The 16,312-nt window shown below is 36.9% G+C and overlaps 1 protein-coding gene across 3 annotated transcripts in view; it reads right to left on the minus strand.

The window, feature by feature from the left end:
• LOC145263789 (spectrin beta chain-like) overlaps window positions 1-16,312 on the minus strand; it is a 532,547-nt gene that overhangs the window by 315,050 nt on the left and 201,185 nt on the right. The window lies entirely within an intron of this gene.

The raw sequence follows: 16,312 nt of genomic DNA on the forward strand, positions 1-16,312 counted from the left end.
CAAAGAAGTAAAAAAAAAAAAAACTATCAAGAAATCACTCTTCATTCACCCATTTCATCGTTAAAGTTTTGTGTATAGAAAATACAATCTTGGATTATTGATCCTTTGATAATTGCCAATAGTATCTTTTAAAATGAAAGATCCAATCAATCTTATAACCAAGTTGAAACTATCTAAATCAAATAGGAAATAAAGCCGTTTTACTTAGAATATTTGGACTACTAATTTCATTTTGGATGTTAACTGTAACACAACCATGTGGTCTTTGCTCGCTAACCAAAACATTGCATGCCATGAATTTCTTTTTCATCTTCTCCTCTGATTCTGGCAGCAGAGAGTGCATTGCCTCACGATTAAAAAAAAAAAAAAAAAAAAAAAAAAAGACTCCCACACTTTCTGTAAATAATAATTGCACACTAGCTGTGTGTGTGATACAATCGTGGAAAACTACGCTCTTAAGCGCTAACATCCACATCTTTTACTTCAAGGCCATCACTTGATGTCAGCTCATTTCAATCTCGCAAAGCTCTCCTGGCCTGGTCCAAGCCAAGATCTGCCTTCAATCAAGTCAAACTTGCAACTCTCCTCAACTAGACTGTACTCAATTTGTAACTTGTTAATCATTACAAACCATCCCCAACCGTCATAAAACTCAGCCACTCTCAAAGGTGCCAGTAAACCAACCCTAAAAATATGGTCCTTTTCTTCCATCATCTGCCATGCTTTGATTACAACCCCACTTCAGCTCTTCTTTATGAGTATTGATGAACAATACCTTTGTTTTTCCATGAACCCCATATACTATACCTTAGCCCACCTAATAAACTTATTTTCTCTTTTTTTGTTGTTATATATCTTCCTAATACTTGGGTGGGGGTGGGCAACATGAGCATATCCATCACACTGGCAGCTGGCAAAAGCTCCTCCCCCCCCACGCACAGGTTCACAGGTATAAAAAATAAAATAAAGTAAAATAAAAACAAAAAACACACGCTTTGATATATTCTATAAATAAATATCAGTTGGACTCTGGGTGGATGTGTGAAACCATCGTGGGAAACTACCCTCTAAACGCTAACGTCCATATAGCTCTCCTAGCCTGATCCCCACTGCTGCAAAATTCATGACCACACCTAAAATCGACCACACACTACCCTTTTTCTTCCATTATCGTTCACTTTTCCCTTTCTAATACTTGGGGGAGGGGGAGGTCACCAATAGCATCATATAATGCTGATTATTATGAGAGGATTGAAAATCTTTACATATAATCAACAGCTAACAACAAAAAAGTAATTCTTCCCCCTTTGTCAGAAACATTGCTCATGGAATGTGAGAACTAAAGGATAAAAGGTGTGTGTGTGTGTGTGTGGAGGGGGACAAGATTTGAAAAACTGCCCACACATTAATTCTAAATATATATCTGGCACACCTTGATTACAACCCCCACCTCAGCTCTCCTTTGTATACATTGATGAACAATTTCCTGTCTTTGGTTTTTCATCAACTCCATGCTCTATACACTTGTTTTTTTATTATAATTCTTGGGGGAGGGAGAGGTCATCAAGAGCATCACCTAATGCTGATTATTATGAGAGGATTGAAAATCTTTACATATAATCAACAACTAACAAAAAAAAAGTAATTCTTCCCCCTTTGTCAGAAACATTGCTCATGGAATGTGAGAACTAAAGGATAAAAGAATTCTAAATATATATCTGGCACACCTCAACTCTCCTTTATGTGCATTGTGAACTATTTTCTATGCTTTTCTTTTCCCACCAACCCCATGTCCTATACCTTAGCTCTCCTGATAAACTTATTTCCTCTTTTTCGTTGTTGCTTTACTTTTTTTTCTTTTTTTTTTTTTACATGGGGGTCACTACTTATCAAAGCCCGAAGGCCACTCAGGGATAAGGGTTATTGCGTGTACAGTAATCAATGAGATAGTATTGTAGTAATCATTAGTATTGGGGGTTTTGATAGAGTGTCTTACTTAAGGGGGCGGTTTGTCAGGAGTTTGTTTATATTGGACTTGAAGACGTCCAAGTTGTAGTCAGGTGGGAAACAGGCAAGCGGCAGAGAGTTCCACTGGCATGCAGTTCTAATAAGAAAGAAGCTTCTCTTTCCTTCCTTACACTTTGTGTGTGGGGGGGGGCATTTATAGCATCACATAAGCATGTGCTGTGCAGTATGGATTGCTGGTGCATACGAACGGCGAACATGCAGTTGTTAGATGCTTGGCCAAAGTAAGAGGGAGGCACAGAAAACAGAAAATATCTGACCAGACTAAAACCACGCAAGAGATATTCTTTTTATTTGAAAAAAAAACTCATTGAGTGGAAAGAGTCCTGCTTGGATTGTCCAGGTGAACCCAGAAATGGAGACTGGTAGATAGATAACTACAGTGGACGTCTCCAGCAGCCAACTTCCATACAATGACGACTAACAAGAGACCAGAACCAATCAAGAGTGAACAGATCCCAGGAAAATGGAAAGCAAGACAGTCAGAACTGGATTGTTGAAGGAAGGGGAGGAGGAGAAAGTTGGAGTTGAACGTTTGAAGCGGGTAGTTGGTTTTTGGGAGATTAGCTCTCCCAAAAACCAACTACCTGCAGTTCAGTCACTGTACCTCTCTGGGCAGGTGGGATCCTTTAGGACACCCAATAAAAGACTGCTTTTATGGGTTTATATGCTTTGATTTGATCAGGCAAAAGTCTGATGCTGCAAGTCTGTCATTCAACTAAGTAGACAGGTACCACTTGTAATCTTTAAACATAATAAACATCTTTTATTTGTTTAGAAGTTAAATTTCTGAGGGGGGGGGGTATGAAGATTCTTCATTGCAGCACTGATTAAGTGAATAGACAGATAAATTTGGTCCAGGCAGAACATGTAGGACGCCAGTGAATGTATACAGTAAGTGTTCACCTTACGACAAAACCCTTATTTTAAAATTAACTCCATTATGCTGACAGCTTTTCAGGGTGTATCCATTGTCTTAAAAAAGAATGCACTTCAGTGTATTTTGAAACAAATAGTCACAGCCTGATAACAAAAAGAAAATTTTATCACCTTATTTCACATTTAAAAAAAAAAAAAAGAATGGAGAAATATTTGACAATCCTCACGGTAGATTTAGATTATGACTATTTGAATTCCATCAATCCAGTGATCTGTAGAACACAAATATTGAGAGAGAGTACATGACCTCCCATGCAATGTGAAAAATGGCGGGGACAAAGAAATGAGTGAGAGAGAGAGCGGGGAAATGAGAGAGAGAGAGAGGGCGGGGAAAGGAGAGAGGGCGGGGAAAGGAGAGAGAGCGAGGGGAAAGGAGAGAGAGAGGGCGGGGAAAGAAGAGAGAGAGAGCGGGGAAAGGAGAGAGAGAGAGCGGGGAAAGGAGAGAGAGAGAGCGGGGAAAGGAGAGAGAGAGAGCGGGGAAAGGAGAGAGAGAGCGGGGAAAGGAGAGAGAGAGAGAGAGAGAGAGAGAGAGAGAGAGAGAGAGAGAGAGAGAGAGAGAGGAAGAGAGAGAGAGAGAGAGAGGAAGAGAGAGAGAGAGAGAGAGGAAGAGAGAGAGAGAGAGAGAGGAAGGGAGAGGGAGAGGGAGGGAGAGGGAGAGGAAGGGAGAGAGGAAGGGAGAGGGAGAGAGGAAGGGAGAGGGAGAGAGGAAGGGAGAGGGAGAGAGGAAGGGAGAGGAGAGAGAGAGAGGAAGGGAGAGGGAGAGAGAGAGAGGAAGGGAGAGGGAGAGAGAGAGAGGAAGGGAGAGGGAGAGAGAGAGAGGAAGGGGAGAGGGAGAGAGAGAGAGAGGAAGGGAGAGGGAGAGAGAGAGAGAGGAAGGGGGAGAGAGAGAGAGAGAGAGGAAGGGGGAGAGAGAGAGAGAGGAAGGGAGAGGGAGAGAGAGAGAGAGGAAGGGAGAGGGAGAGAGAGAGAGAGGAAGGGAGAGGGAGAGAGAGAGAGAGGAAGGGAGAGGGAGAAAGAGAGAGGAAGGGAGAGGGAGAGAGAGAGAGGAAGGGAGAGGGAGAGAGAGAGAGGAAGGGAGAGGGAGAGAGAGAGAGGAAGGGAGAGGGGAGAGAGAGAGAGGAAGGGAGAGGGAGAGAGAGAGGAAGGGAGAGGGAGAGAGAGAGGGGAAGGGAGAGGGAGAGAGAGAGGGGAAGGGAGGGAGAGAGAGAGGGGAAGGGAGAGAGAGAGAGAGAGGGGAAGGGAGAGAGAGAGAGAGAGGGGAAGGGAGAGGGAGAGAGAGAGGGAAGGAGAGGGAGAGAGAGAGGGGAAGGGAGAGGGAGAGAGAGAGGGGAAGGGAGAGGGAGAGAGAGAGGGGAAGGGAGAGGGGAGAGAGAGAGGGGAAGGGAGAGGGAGAGAGAGAGGGGAAAGAGAGAGGAGGGGAGAGGGAGAGAGAGAGAGGAGGGGAGAGGGAGAGAGAGGAGGGGAGAGGGAGAGAGAGAGGAGGGGAGAGGGAGAGAGAGAGGAGGGGAGAGGGAGAGAGAGGAGGGGAGAGGGAGAGAGAGGAGGGGAGAGAGAGAGAGGAAGGGAGAGGGAGAGAGAGAGAGAGGAAGGGAGAGGGAGAGAGAGAGAGGAAGGGAGAGGGAGAGAGAGAGAGGAAGGGAGAGGGAGAGAGAGAGAGGAAGGGAGAGGGAGAGAGAGAGAGGAAGGGAGAGGGAGAGAGAGAGAGGAAGGGAGAGAGAGAGAGGAAGGGAGAGGGAGAGAGAGAGGAAGGGAGAGGGAGAGAGAGAGAGGAAGGGAGAGGGAGAGAGAGAGAGGAAGGGAGAGGGAGAGAGAGAAAGGAAGGGAGAGGGAGAGAGAGAGAGAGGAAGGGAGAGAGAGAGAGGAAGGGAGAGAGAGAGAGGAAGGGAGAGAGAGAGAGAGGAAGGGAGAGAGAGAGAGGAAGGGAGAGGAAGTGAGAGAGAGAGGAAGTGAGAGAGAGAGAGGAAGTGAGAGAGAGAGAGGAAGTGAGAGAGAGAGAGGAAGTGAGAGAAAGTGGAAGTGAGAGAGAAAGTGGAAGTGAGAGAGAAAGTGGAAGTGAGAGAGAAAGTGGAAGTGAGAGAGAAAGTGGAAGTGAGAGAGAAAGAGAGAGAGAGAGAATGGAAGAAAGAGAGAGAGAAAGAGTGAGAGAGAGAAAGAGTGAGAGAGAGAAAGAGTGAGAGAGAGATAGAAGGAGGGAAGAGAGATAAATGGAGAGAATATAATTGTTTGACAATTTCATTATTTATGTCAGTTTTATTCGGTACACCTGCAATTTGCAACAATCATTGTGGAAAGTGTGGTACAACAGCAATAAACACATTAAAAAGTAAAATAAGATTTCGTTGGTTTGCTAAGGTTAACAGGTGGTTTCACATTCCGCACATCCCACACCTTCTTTGCCCGTCCCCTTCTCTTCGGATCCATTTTCAAATGACATCAGACACTTGTTTCTCATGAAGCAGCATTGCAAGAACTCTTTTTTTTTCATTTCATTCAATAAGGTAATTTCCCAGAATTTCATTTTAGGTCAACATGGTATGTCAGTCTGTAATAACAAGTGATTTTAGATAATTATTTCAGACAAAAGATTATCGTTTTTGCTGGCACAATAATCAGGGCTGCCGAGTCAAAGTAAATTCATTGCCTTCAAAGTTTTTTTTTTTTTTTTTTTTTTTTTTTTTTTCAATTTATGCAGTTCCTATTTATTTGTCTGCCTGCGATAGCAGAATTAGATGCATGGTCTGTTTTTATTGTGGATTAAATTCAACTTTACAAGAAAAGATTGGGACAAAAAGGAAAAAAATGCCTCGATCTAGAAGCATTTCTCTTTCATGGACTATATACTACTAAAACTGTAAATCTTGCTATTCTCTGTACATTGAATGACATCATAAACGGATGTTTAGGGAGTTGAGGTAATGCTTTTCGAGCACTCCCTAATAAAATAAATATTTCAACATAAGCTACTGAACAAACAACTTTGTAAAACTTCACAAGGAAAAGGTTTATTGAAGCAGGGATAAAATGCCAAAAAGATATATCTAGGATAGAACTCGTCTGCCTTTGCACGGTAGTTATTCCCAAGTGGGAATTGTCGATACCGGTGTAGGCAGAGAGAGAGAGTGAGGAAACAGGTCCGCTCTCGTTGATGTCTTGCTGGAAAAGGGAAGAGTTTTTCTCGTCCGGGACGGAAGCAGTTATAGTTCCTTAAGGGGTAAGGAAGATCCCTGCGCTATGCCTCTGATTGGCCAGTATGTGCCATATCACACAGTCAGGGGAGGCACTGACGCACAAGAAAAGAGTTCTATTTGTTTCTGCTACAGATGTAATTCATTAAAACAGCTGTAAGACAGTGTATGACTTGACAAGAGGATGCCATCAAAGGGATTAGCTCCTCCACTGAAACATGCTGAATACATCGAGAAAACATCACATCATAAAGATGCAGTAATGAAAGGGTGATGCCATCCATTATGTGTACAGTGACTATATATATATATATATATACACACACACACACACTAAACAGTACTTCTAGAGACAGAGGGCCTAGTGCTATTCGCTGACCTTCAGATAATTACCCAACCCCCTTATTTGAGCAGCAGAGGAGGTGACAAAGACGACAGGGTTCTGGTACAGAACATCATCAACAGAAATTTAAACAGAGTTTTTGGAGAGGTTTTTATTATTATTATTATTTATTTATTTTTTTTTTTACTGTAATGCCAAACGTTGGTCTCCACTTGAACCAGCAAAACATTATGTTAAGTGTTGAGACATTATGTTGAATAAAGATGGCGATAGTAAATCAATTCGGCAAATAATCAATGCAGTCACGATCTCGAGTATTTAGAAATTCTTAATAACAAAAATGGCAGCGAAGAATCAATGCAGTCACGATTCAGTCGTTTCAAGAGGTTGACAACGAACCAAATTGAATCCAAAATCCAATATTTTCATAATAAAGTTGGAGGCTTCTGATTGGTTGATTGTCCTAACCGTAAGTGATCAGAACCATTGAGGTCATACGCTCATTATAAATCAAAAACATTTTAACAAATTATCATAGGTGTTTTAATCTCGTTGAAACAAACGTGGCATTCTATAGTAATGATGATAGAGATTCCTGTGATAATGTCTATATCCAGGTCTAAATCACCTTCGAGAAACATTTAAATGAAACTGACACACATCTGTATTTATATGACTTGTTACACTGTTATTTGTTTTCGCCAAAAAATTTCATTTAAATTATAAATACTTGAGTCACTTTATAATTAAAACAAATGTCCAACTAACAATCCCATTAATACATCCTCGAGTAACCTCTAGGACTTCATAAGTTGTGCCCAATCAGAAAGGCCGCATTCTCTGTATGTGTTTCTGCTCCGTGGAAAACAGCCTCCCAAAAGTAATGACGATGTCTATCATATACAAGTCTAAAGTCACCTTGAACAGACATTTATAAAGACGTACACATCTCTTCTGTCTTTTTGCATGGTTTCTGGCACTTTGTTATTTTTTGCCAATAAATTTGATTTCAGACTTAAGCATAACGGATGGACGGACATAACCTTTTCTAGAGATGTTTGGCTGCATCTAAAGACTACAAACAACAACAGATCACCCAATCTCCTATTTCTCTGGCTGTTCTGTATTGCAAAATTGAAAGATCGGTTTACAAAATGGTTTGTCTTGTGCCTAATTTTGAAACTAATGTCTGTAATAAAATATTAGTTAGTTCATCCGGTGGTTATCAACTCTTGACTTTTGTCATGGTTGAGTGTTGCTGTATTATTCAGTGGTTAGACAAGAAAACACACACCATTTATTTTGTGTGATAGCTAGCTATATATATATATATATATATATATATATATATATATATATATATATATATATATATATATATATATATATATATTACACACTCTTTTTCATAGTCAACAGAAAGTTAGGTTTTATCTGATTGTCACCCCCATTTTATTACAGTGAGCAAGAAGGGGCAAGAATGTTTCAAACACACCCTTTTCTTTGTATATTCGTAATATTTCATGATTGTTAGTCACGAAAGTCACCAAGCTTTCTTTTTTTCTTTTTTGAAATTTTTAATGCATTATTTTTTTTAATGTATCTTTAAAAAAAATTATTATTTGCTGAAACCATTGTTCTGTTATTTTTACACAATTCAGAACATGTATAGCTTGCATGTCGGAGAGTAAAATGGCAGTTTATTCTTTTGGCTTTTATCATCCTCCCAGCTCTTTAAAAGTTTAAGAAATAAAAAAAAAAAAAGAAGAAAAAAAAAAACTCCGTTCAAATTTTGCTTTCAAGCAAAATGTAATTTAGTCATTTAAGAAAAAAAAAAATAATCAATTTAAACAAGCTGAGCATGCAGGATCCTCCACCATGGGTGAAAAAATTACTTTCACCATGACTAATGTTTGTGCAAAATTTAAAAAATCCAAAGTGTGGTTATTGAGAAAAGTGTGAACAAATGAATGATTTGGGGGCAATTTTACCCTTAATAATGGCCCCTGGGGGGAGGGGTCAACCAGAGTAATCTCGGAAAATTAGTTCTGACAAAAATTTACTTTCACCATGACTAATGTTTGTGCAAAATTTCAAAAAAAATCCATTACTGAGAAAAGTGCAAACAAACGAACGGGAGTTAATTACTAGGTCCAATCCCTCCTTTGTTGGGGGGGACCAAAAAGATGTATTTATTATCTACATCACAGTTTCCCAAACTTCATGACACAATGGAGCCCCTGAGCAGGACAAAGGTTTTTCATGAAGCACTAACAAGATAATTTCTAAAAATAAACATGAAAAACATTATTTTCAAATGTTAACTTATACTTGTTCATTAGTTGTTTCTGATCGTTATTTTACTAGATTTTCGTGCTTTTGACTATTTTTTGTTTTTAATTAATCAAAAACTGTTGCATTTTCTTGTTTATTTTTTCTTTTTCATGAATCACTTACGGAGCTCCAGTTGGTTGGTTGGTTCTTTCTCAAACGCAAGCATCATACACATCCATTAATAAACCTTTCTTCATATGTAAGTGTACATTTTAGATGGTCACAAGAATATCTGTCCCTGAATTAATTCCCTCGCCCAAAAAGTCTTTTTTTTTTTAAATCTATTTATTTATTTATTCATATCACCTTAAGATGAAAAGCAAAATATGATGCTACAAAACCTTATGCCTAAAATACATATTCTAATTTTAATCAAAATCCACTAGCAGGACATGTGGAAATTCCACAGCAGACTTTTTCATATGTAATATATTGATGTTGGCATTCTGTGGATGTTCAGCATAAACGGAGACACCCTGATATTATTGTACCTATTTACAATGCCTCCCCACGGGACAGAGTTAGATACCAGGGTCGTTTTTTTAACGTGGAGAAAAGGGACAAAAATAAAAATTGTCTCAGTCGTGAAGGATTTCTCCGCCACTGAAAGAGAACGAGAAATGGAAGTGCCGCATCTGAAGAACAGATGCTACACTTTGATTTTGGCCGCACCCTGATATTATTGTAGCTGTTTTGTTAAAACTGTAAAAGTATTTATCTAAGCTAACAGGAATGCCCAGTGTAGTTCAGTTGTAAAATACACTTAAACATCACATTTGAATTCATGCCGATTTTGTATATATTATTATTGATTCCATTATAAAGTTGTGATTTCAAAAATAAAAAAAATATATCCATATGACTTCGGTGCATCAGCTTAAATCGAAACCAAAACCAAAACTTATGAAGAATTCTTGGTAAAATTATTTATTACAAGAAATGGGAGGTCATAACAATTAAACGACAGTCACTCAAAAGAAAACAGATGCAAGCGTAACACTCTTGAAAATGTCTCAATGTGTAAGTGATTTTGAGAAGAAATAAAACGACTAATGACTATGGTTATAATTTAATGCAAATCAAAAATATTTGAATTTAAAAAATGGGAGGTTGTGCCTATATTATACCTCATAAAAACCCTTTAACATTCAGGATATGTACAGATTTTAATGTGCATTTTCAAGGACATTTCAAAGTTTTTCAGTGCCTTCTCCAGATAAAATTCAATTTTTAAAAATAAAATTTGGGGTTTCTTTTACAATCCAGTGTAATTTTTTAAAAAAAGTGTTCAAAAATCAAAAATATAACAAATAAACGTTATCAAAGCCAATAACAGTTACTTTGCAATCTATCTGCATTATTTTTGGTCTTTTTAAGTAGTTTTAAATGGTTTGGATTTCATCTCAAATATAAACTCTTTACAGCTTTTAAATTTCAAACGAAAATAGCTACCGTCTTGTCTATTCAAAAAAAAAAAATTTTTTAATTATTTTTTGGTCCATCCGGCCTCGTTTTCGATTATCACAATTTTGAGGGGGGGGGGTCGCCATTGGAGGTAGTTTCATGATAAAAGACATAACGCTTGTATCTACAATAACATGATGTAATTTCAGAACAATGTATTTATTTTATTTTCAATATTTAAACAAATTTAATGGTATTTTTAATTTAATAGTATTTATTTAGATTTTATTTTAAATATTTGGAGAAATTTTTACTAGAATATTGAATACGATTTTTAAGGCATTTCCCCTATTTTCAAGAATTTTTCAAGGTAATAATAGGAATTCGGCCTTTTCAAGTCAAAATTCAAGGACTTTTCAAACCTGTGTGAACCCCGACATTCTCCAAAGAAAATAAAATTTGAGCAGTATTTATTAATAGGTTTCTAATATTTATTGCTAAAATTTGTACCAGTATAACTTTGGAATCATAAAAAACAACCTTTTCTGTAAACATCCAGAAAATGCCGAAGCATTTATCCAATCAGAAGGCAAGAAAAGTACATGACAAGTTAACTTATAAATTGATTAAAGCATAAATTGGCGAGTGTAAAAAATTTCAAAAAATGTGGTAGAAAAAAAGATCAACAAATAACTGTTACCAAAGGCAATAAAATTAGGTTAGGATAAAAAATTTGGTTTTCTCTGGTTCCAAAGTTCGACTGATATATAAGTTGTTTCATTAATTTTATTCATCAGAGAATAATTTTTGCATAAAAATAAACATACGGTGATTGTTTTTCTTGTTTTATTATTTTTGGAACACTGCCTCATTTTGCTTCTGACTGTTCACATAATTCTGTGTCAGCAAAAGTCGGTTTTGTTTAAAAGTTCAAAAGCTGTACTTGTACCTTAAAAATTTATAAAATCAGAAATATTTGAATTTTCAGAAAGGATGTCAATCTCCTCTTTGCATAAAGATAAATCAAACTGAATATAGCCCACATTACTCGCATTTACAACAGTGTTCCAAAATTAATAATGAACGATATAATTAGTTTAGGAGTGAATCCTGTACATAAAAATATATAAACATGTACATAACTTTTTAAAGGATATGTTAATAAAATCTATATTATTTCTTAATAAATATATAAACTTTATTTCATTAAAATCATTTAATAGATAAACTTTATTTCATTAAAATTATTTAATAGATAAACTTTATTTCATTAAAATTATTTAATAGATAAACTTTATTTCATTAAAATTATTTAATAGATAAACTTTATTTCATTAAAATTATTTAATAGATAAACTTTATTTCATTAAAATTATTTAATAGATAAACTTTATTTCATTAAAATTATTAAATAGATAAACTTTATTTCATTAAAATTATTTAATACATAAACTTATTTCATTAAAATTATTTAATACATAAACTTTATTTCATTAAAATTATTTAATAGATAAACTTTATTTCATTAAAATTATTTAATAGATAAACTTTATTTCATTAAAATTATTTAATACATAAACTTTATTTCATTAAAATTATTTAATACATAAACTTTATTTCATTAAAATTATTAAATAGATAAACTTTATTTCATTAAAATTATTAAATAGATAAACTTATTTCATTAAAATTATTTAATAGATAAACTTTATTTCATTAAAATTATTTAATAGATAAACTTTATTTCATTAAAATTATTTAATAGATAAACTTTATTTCATTAAAATTATTTAATAGATAAACTTTATTTCATTAAAATTATTTAATAGATAAACTTTATTTCATTAAAATTATTTAATAGATAAACTTTATTTCATTAAAATTATTTAATAGATAAACTTTATTTCATTAAAATTATTAAATAGATAAACTTTATTTCATTAAAATTATTAAATAGATAAACTTTATTTCATTAAAATTATTTAATAGATAAACTTTATTTCATTAAAATTATTTAATAGATAAACTTTATTTCATTAAAATTATTTAATAGATAAACTTTATTTCATTAAAATCATTTAATACATAAACTTTATTATATTAAAATTTTATAATATATATAAAACTATTTTATTAAACTCCATACTTGAAATAACTATTAACAATCTGAAGTTGTTAGTATTTTTCTTCAAAAATAAATATTGGCAAAAGACCAGCTCCTCCTTACATTTTATTTATCTCCAACAGTAAAAGAGAAAGAAGACTTATTCATCTAACAAATAGATTTTTCAATGATATTGTGTCACCATTTTGAAAGAGAATACCATCACGTACGCCATAAGTGTTCAAGGTAAAAACTTTCATATCAGTGACCAGGTCATCATCGCTTACATGGATTATACCGGAACTAAATTTATGTCCCTGTGCAGATGCGCTTAAAATACTAATTTCTATCATGCATAGAAAAGGTTTCTTTTCAGTCCGACCAGGAGCCATTCAAATTTTTTTTTTTTTTTTTTTTTTTTTTTAAATATTATATATCTGCCCGGGGTAATGCCAGGTGGCCTTGCTGGTATGTGACTCTTTTCAAATTAAAAACAAACATTTTTTTACAAATCTATTAAATATAGTGTAGAGGGTTGCCTTTTTTTCTGTCGTTCTCGGCCTTCAGGCCAAGATCAAAGTGCAGTATCTGTTCTACAGATGTTGCACATAAGTTAATTGGTCTTTGGTCAATGTAGGGGAAACCCTCCATACTGAGACAATTACTATTTTTTTTGGATACTGCCAGAGTTCCCCCTTTTTACCCTTGTTTTAGGGGAGCTGGTTTAACCCCACATTAAAAACGACCTTGTGTCACATTTTGCTTTCGTAGAGAAGCAAATAAATACATAAATATAGTGAGAAATGCAAATATAAATGTTCCTGAAATTAAAATATTCAAATAAGTGTGACCTGTGACCTTGCCAAGAATGTTTGCAGCTGAGATCGCAAAGATCAGTGGACAGTGTCACAGATTAGGGTATTTTCTAGAGTTTGGGAACACGGATACAGGGTGGAAGGATAAAATTGTCATCCTAGAAAAGACAACATGGTTCAATTTCCGTTTGATAAAAAAAAGTTTTTTTTTTTTTTTGCAGATCACCTACTAGTTGACCAGTTGTGTACAAATCCTAAGAGCGATAAGAGCCTTCTATCATATCTGAAAGTGACACAATGTTCAACAAGTGAAATCAAAGATGCTCCGCTGTACAACTCTTGCTCTCTACCGCTCCAAGTTATGACAACAGGTCCATTGCCAGCACCCTCAAAATGCATTGCTGGATTACCATAAATAACAGGGATGTGCCCAAGGTGATGAAAATAAAGTTTCCAGCCATGGTTATAGTCTTTGGTGTGATTTCAAGTGAGGGCCACATCATGCCACCTCACATCTTCGAAGTCAGTTTAAAAGTCAAGACCAAAGTGTATCTGAAGAGTGTGGTGATCCCCTGGTGCAATCAGGTGGTCGCGGGCAGATACTGGGTGTGGCAGTAGGACTCGGCACCTGCCCACAAGTCCAAAAAACCCCAGGCTTGACTTCAGAAAGAGTGCAACGACTTTGTACCCTTCTCTTATTGGCCCCCCTCTTCCTTCCCCAACCTGAACTACTTCATTTGGTAATACGTCACCAACATGACCTCCCACAACAATAAAGCCAGCCTAATCGCTGTCATCCACCAAGCTCTCACCAGTGCTTGTGAAAAAGGCATGCTGCCAGTTCTGGACCCGTACCAAGGTGGTAATTGAGGCTGAAGCGGCTACACTGAACAGATATTAGCTCTACATAATCAAGTTACCTGAATTGACTTTTTCGATAAAAGTTTTAAAATAAAGCTGTAGGGTGACACTTATCGTTCAACCCTGTACGAATATTTTTTTCAAAAGTGCTAAATAGGTAGAGCTATTATAAGTGAAATTGTATAAACATCAAAATTCGTCTTCGCAGGGGTTGGACTTTTCTCAAGAGTAGTAACATCGTCGAACTGTTGAACCCTCATAGGTTTTTATGCTGTTTATATAATTTCACTTACATATACAGAGACACCACACCAAATGGAAAAAGTTATTCCAACATAGCATTTAAATAAAATGCTTTTCTTTATAAATAGTTGAATTCATATAAAACATCACAAATAAAATAAAGTGAAAGACGTCCATAAAATCGCTACATTCAACCAAATGAAGTATTATTACCATATCTGGGATGGTGCATCTGCCACTAGTCTCTTGCTCCTAAACAGGGTTCAAAAAAGGGTAGCCTACTGAATAGGTCGTGAACTATCAACTAAACTCCAACCTCTGTCCCATCACCAAAATGTGGCATTTTTGTGCCTGTTTTACAAGTATTTCAATGGCAAATGCTCTGACAAACTCCTAGCATTAGTACCCCCTCGACGACAATACCCTCAACAAACCCGACAAGCAGTAAAATACCACCCCTACACTGTAGAGATTCCTAGATGCCACAAAGCCTTCTACTTGAATAGCCTATTCCCCTCGGACTGCTACTTTATGGAATTCACTTAAGAAATGCTAGTGTAATGTGAACAGAAATCTCACTGCCCACTTCCATAAATAGTATCCTGGCAAGTCTGGTCCCAAATAGTACCCCTTCACGACTAAGTGCTTTGTTTGGAGTGAAGTGTATTTAAGAATTCAGGTGATAAGTCACCCCCCTCTCAGTACAGACCAATAAGTCTTCTGTGTGTCATGAGTAAGTAGCTGGAATCCACAATAAATAGAGAAGTAGTCAACCACCTCAGCAGAAATAACCTTCTTAGCGACACGCAATATGGTTTCCGCTCTGCTAGATCTACAGCAGATATGCTGACGGTTATATCTCATAGGATTAGCGAATCTCTTGACAAAGGCTTCATTTCTAAGGCAATCGCTCTCAACATATCAAAGGCCTTTGATAACGTTTGACATAAAGGCCTACTACACAAGATTTCCAGCTACGGCATAACTGGAAATGTTTTCTCTATCATTAAGTCATTTCTCTCAGATAGACTCATAAGAGTAGTTGTTGATGGGCAGAAATCAGAGGCCCACAGTATTAATGCTGGAGTCCCTCAGGGGTCCATACTGGGCCCAACTCTCTTCCTGATCTACATCAATGATCTCCCAAAACACATACTAAAATCTTTCGTTGACATCTGCTGATGACACGACCATCTATGGCAACACATCAAAGGCCCTAAACGATGATGTTCTCTCTGATTCTCTCTCCTCTGATCTTGAGCGCGTGGTACAGTGGGGAAAGAGGTGGCTGGTTACCTTTAATGCATCTAAGACCAAGCTCCTATCTCTACATCATAAACGCTCTGATCCCCATCTGGCATCAATTGAAATGGATGGCTCTCGTCTAAGGGAGGCCCCAGGATTTGATAAGCTCCTGGGTTTAACCTTTACACCTGATCTTAAATGGAACACATACATCAAGTCTGTGGCCAAGGTCGCTGGGAAAATGATGTAATTCTCTATCTATATAAGAGCCAAGTACGTCCAAAGATGGAGTACTGCTGCCACATCTGGGCGGGGGCTGCAAAAAACAGCCTATCCTGCCTTGACGGAGTACAAAATAGACTCCGTGGCTTGGTTGGGGATGCCCTTTTCTCTACCCTGCAACCTCTTTCCCACAGAAGAGACGTAGCGAGCCTGTCATTGTTCCATCGTTATTTCCATGGCAGGTGCTCGTCTGAGCTCCATTCTCTGGTCCCCCCTTGCCAATTTTTCTCAAAAAATACCCGACTAGCTGAAACCACCATCAATAATTTTCCCCACTCCCTATCTGTGCCTAAATCCAAACGTAGATACTATGAACAAAGTTTCTTTCCTAGAACTGCACGCCTGTGGAACTCTGTTCCGCTTGCCTGTTTCCCTCCAGACTTCAACCTGGATGTCTTCAAGTCCAACACAAACAAATTCCTGATGAACCGCTCCCCCCAAGTAATGACACCTTACCAATACTATTGCTACACCATCCCTTTGATTACTGTACACACAATAACCCTTATCCCTGAGTGGCCATTGGGCCTTG

The sequence above is a fragment of the Euprymna scolopes genome, chromosome 39 (genome assembly GCF_053919585.1).
Source record: "Euprymna scolopes isolate OS-2025 chromosome 39, ASM5391958v1, whole genome shotgun sequence".
Classification (NCBI taxonomy): Eukaryota; Metazoa; Mollusca; class Cephalopoda; order Sepiida; family Sepiolidae; genus Euprymna; species Euprymna scolopes.